This window comes from Etheostoma cragini, chromosome 9, assembly GCF_013103735.1.
Source record: "Etheostoma cragini isolate CJK2018 chromosome 9, CSU_Ecrag_1.0, whole genome shotgun sequence".
NCBI lineage: Eukaryota > Metazoa > Chordata > Actinopteri > Perciformes > Percidae > Etheostoma > Etheostoma cragini.
In genome coordinates, this window is record NC_048415.1 from 3,700,526 (window position 1) to 3,705,326 (window position 4,801).

The window sequence follows — 4,801 nt, forward strand, 5'->3', positions numbered from 1 at the left end:
ATTATCAGGCTCAGATGCTTCTTTTTCCTTCCCAAACCAACTCATTTTGTGAGTTTTGCCAGACATCTACTGGACAAAATGTATGCCCTGTTCTCATGTCTCTAAAATCCCACAGTACCGAATTCCTTGCTATCTACTGTACTTTTGAATCTGCTCTAAACTTTAATAGCATGTATTTTTAGTTTGTTGGGGTCTTATTTTAATTAATATGTTTCTGAACATTCAATTAAATGTTTGAATAGACTGTTTGAGTGAGAATCTGTCTCTTTGACAGACTCTCCATCTTAATATTCAACCAAAAAAAGCTTACTTAGGATGTTTTATTATGTTGTTGTTGTTTTATACAGATGTGAGTTGAGTTTATTTGACATTAGGAGACGAAGGACTCTAAAAGGTTCAAAGAATAAAGTCAAATGCTTATTTTTTTTATTTTCTTGGAGAGACATGAGTCTGGAAATGAGACGCTGTGATTGTATACCGCCTAGTTGCATTGTATCCGGTCATTTATCTTCTTAAACTAGACAAAAACACTCCTTAACCATAAAAGCTGCATGCCGTGCAGCTGCTAATTTGGAGTTACGGCACCTTTTTCATCCCAATTCAAGCGCTGCCCACATAGTAGAGGATCATTGCATATGCATAAATACCAACAGAGAGATTACCTAACCCCCTCACACATACACACACACTCGCACACACACAAACACACACACACACACGCACCAACTTCTACCGTACACACCTTTGTAGATCAGACTCGCTCCGATAGCTGTTTTAACACTCTGCATGAAGAATGTGAATCTAAGAATTAACACACATGCACGCACAGGAATAGGCACACAAATACACCTACGTACATATAGGCTTGTGTGCCAACTACCTACACTCCATCACTCACATCACACACACCTCCTCTCCCCACACACAAACGCACACACATGTTAAAGTAAACACCGCCCCCCGCCCCCAACCCAGATGGTCGGTCCAAGCTACAGATCTGTGAAACATTAAGGCCACAGAGCTTCAGTCCAAGGGATTCTGACTTCCCAGCTGAGTGTTTAACATGCGCAAGAACGAGCCACAGCCACTGCACATGATGGTATGTGCCAGAGAGAGAGAGAGAGAGACAAAGAGAAAGACAGACAGACAAAAAGAAAGAAAGGAAGCCAGAGAGAGAGAGAGAGAGAAAGAGAGAGCAGAGAGAGAGCGAGAGAGAGAGCAGACACAGAGACACAGCGCCCCACAGTGGAGCTGTATTGTACAGTCTACAAAACGCCATAGGAAACATTAAACACAAGAGTTTTATTTCTGTCACCTACAATCGGAGGTGGGTGGAGTGGCCAACAATTGTACTCAAGTAAAAGTACTGTTACTTAAATACCAAAGAGTTAAAAAGAAAATTAACGAGCTCATTGAAGCCTAATGTAGTGGAGTAAGAGTACAATTTCTTCTTCACAAACATACCCAAGTACAAGTAACAAGTATAACGATTTTAAACTACTCCTAGAAGTATAATTTTTTTCAAAAGCGTACTTAAGTAAATGTAACTAAGTAAATATAAGTCGTTACTACCCACCTCTGCCCACAATCCAGGTTTTTACTCCTACTCCCCACAGCAGCAGCTGTAGTTCAGTTAGACCCCTTTTAAAAGCTCCACATATGTATTGTCTATTGCATTTCAACAGAATGGCTTTTTACAGAATGTCATTTACAGCATGAAAGAAAAATAAGCTTTGGGGGACACGTTTGGGCCTCTGAGATGAACTTTCAGAGCCTGCGGCATCAAGATCCCCCCCCCTCCCCAAAAGTATAATTTTAGATTAGTTTCTTTTTTTTTTACATCCATGTGTGTTTCTTCCTGTTTTTGGTTTTTGTCTTGACTTTTTTTTAATACCAAATCAAATAGTGTTTATATGGAGGGGGGTGGGGGTACATTTCCAATTCAGCTGTGAATAGGGCATGCCCTGTGAGCTTTCTGTCAAACGTAATGTAATTAGAGAATAAGGTCGACACCAAACAGGGGTGAGGAAGGCTAATCAACTCTCGGAGTCACTCTCCAACTGTAATCACAGGGAGAGCAAGAGAGAGACACTGGGAGATTAAATTGATTGATTTAAAATCCCAGACCAGATATGCTCTAAGTGAAGTTAATTACAATTGAATTGATAATTTTAGTTAAATGTTGCATTAATTTCCCCTGTCTCTGCACCCATGCTCTCCTCAACCTCTTTGTCAAAAGTATGTAATAGGCAAATATCATACTTGGCCAAAAGTATGCGGACAACCCTAACAGTAAAGCTAAACTCTTGGCACGTAGTTGTGGGCACATTATTTTCTAAATTATAATTGTGTGCTCCAACATAAAAGTTTTTTTTCTAAATTTAAACAAAGAACCCTGACCCAAAACCAAATATTTGTGGCTTTTTATCTAAGAAATAAGGCACACATAAAACAATTATGGCTTTTTCCAAAATTCTTACAGTCAGTCCAGATTTACATGCATGCCATAAATTATCAACCTCAATGACCATATAATCATGAATTGTTATTTAGCTCCATAAAGTGTAGAAGTGTGTATTTAATCCCACACAGGTCAGACACAAGGCAGGTCAATGTGTGAATAGTCAATCATCTACTAAGTATGCATGAGCTGCAGTGGCATTATTCAAATGAGAATGGACCGCGGTGAAATTTCTTTGAGCTAAACCGCTTCTGGGAGTTGCCAGTTCACATATTTGTAAATGGTTCTTTTGTCAACATTTAGTTAGTAGATCTATTTTACACTGGACTTTTTTGTTGTGGTTGAAGGAATGTGGGGTCTCTGGTGTCATGAGATGGCTTCTAATGTAGAAGTTTGTGTAGATTTTTTGTATCTTTCTGAGTATTTACAAAACCAATGCACAGCATGTGTTGTTAATGTACTCACACAAGTAAAGGTCAACATACAGCATTGCAATTGATAATGACGAATTAGCCTGCTGCATTTACATTGTCATAGAACTGTCCCTAAATAACTAAAAACTGCTTTTACGGATAGCTTTTAAGGGCTTGTTGTGAACCAAGGTTGTCATTAGGCTGCGTATGGCCCCCCCATGCCCTTCCTTAACTACATTGTTGGCATCTAACAATAATGGTTTATGTAAATGAACATTTGTATAGTGTAATGATCAAGGTCTCGTAAGCAAAGGTGGGTTATTTATGACAGACCTTGATGCGTACCTTCTAAACAGATGTTTAGAAGAATGCTCCTCATTCAAAACTGCTCTACCATATTTCCATTGTACGGTGTGTGTCTCGTAAGAAAAGTAAGGAGACTTTTAGCAACTCACACACGCAGGAATGGAAGGCATCCCAACAACTGACATATTTACACAGCCAAAAACACAAAGTCCTTCACGTTAATACGTTTTAATGTTGTAATGATGTAAATCGTGAATACATTACATAATTGCCCTTATTTATTCACTTAACCCAAAGTAAGGCCCTTAGCTTGAATTAGGCTGGAAATATTTTGTCAGTTGCTCTTAAATGGTGACCGTCAACATTAATGTATTATCATCTTAATGATGACCATGTTACCAAGCAATTGCCTATTTTGTTTCTTGCAGTCTGCTGAATGTGAGTCCAATTTCCTCGCTCTTCATTTTGTTCTGTTTCGGTCTCCACGAATTCATGGGGGAAATGTCAGATTTTTCAACTACTAAATGCTTCACTATCTTCACCAGCTAGCTGCAATCTTTGTCAATCTGCCTTTTGGAGCTAAGCAGGTAGTGTTTAGTGGGATAATCAGCAGTTTTTTTGTTGTTGCTGAAAACAGCTGCACTGGAAATGAGAAAACAAATTATCATCACCTGGCTGCAACGTAAACTGTGGCTGCGTATAGTAGGGAAACGGTTTATAAGCCTGGTACTGAATTGAATTTTGGTATTTGTATTTCCCATCAGCCAGGTCTGTTATTACTTGGGCTCCATTTTTGGACTTATAAAATATCTGCTTACCACAAGCTTGAAGGATATTGCATTCAAATTGTCAAAATGTAAAGTGTGTTAATTTAACCCACGGTTAAATATGTTTTACCAGTGTAAATAGCGGGAAGCAGATGAACTGTTGCTATGGTTACCTGCAGTTTAATTTACTTTGATTTCAAACAGTGAACAAACTGCAGCTATATTTCCTCTTCATCTCACTGTTACCTGTGTTTTTATCGGCTACGGCTCTCGAGCTGAATCTGTGATCTCCACACACTAAAGGACTTGCTGTACCTGCAGATGTCTGGTCATGAATATGAATTATGTTTGATGGTATCAGGGAAGCTCAGATGTGTGAGTAGCTCAGTCTGGAAATTCTAAAACCCTCACTCTCAGCCGTTGCACTGTCTCCGTGTTTAAAATACATTAAAGACATAACTCTGAATCTGTCACAAATTAACACAAAGTTAAACACACTGAGGAAAATGCCAAGATAAACAACAAGTTATTGTGTTAAGAAGACAAAAAAAAAAGCTGTTTTCCGTCATCGTTAATTGATAGGACGGCAGATAGGTTGCAGCTGAGTTGGTGATGAATACCACTCCAGGCGGGTCTGACAGATTTTTTGTTGCGAACATCATACTCTCAGCATTTCCAGTGGGGTCATTAGAGATGCAAATCCCAGTCGCAGCGGTATTTTATGACACCTGCTCTTGTTTTCAAGGCCGGCTCCGGCAAGTGTCCCGTAGAGGACTTGCAAATCATGACGGAAAACGAGAGAGAGGCGGACAGGTAGGCCCGCTCAGCTGTCAGCGTTGTCCCTCGTCTGCCTT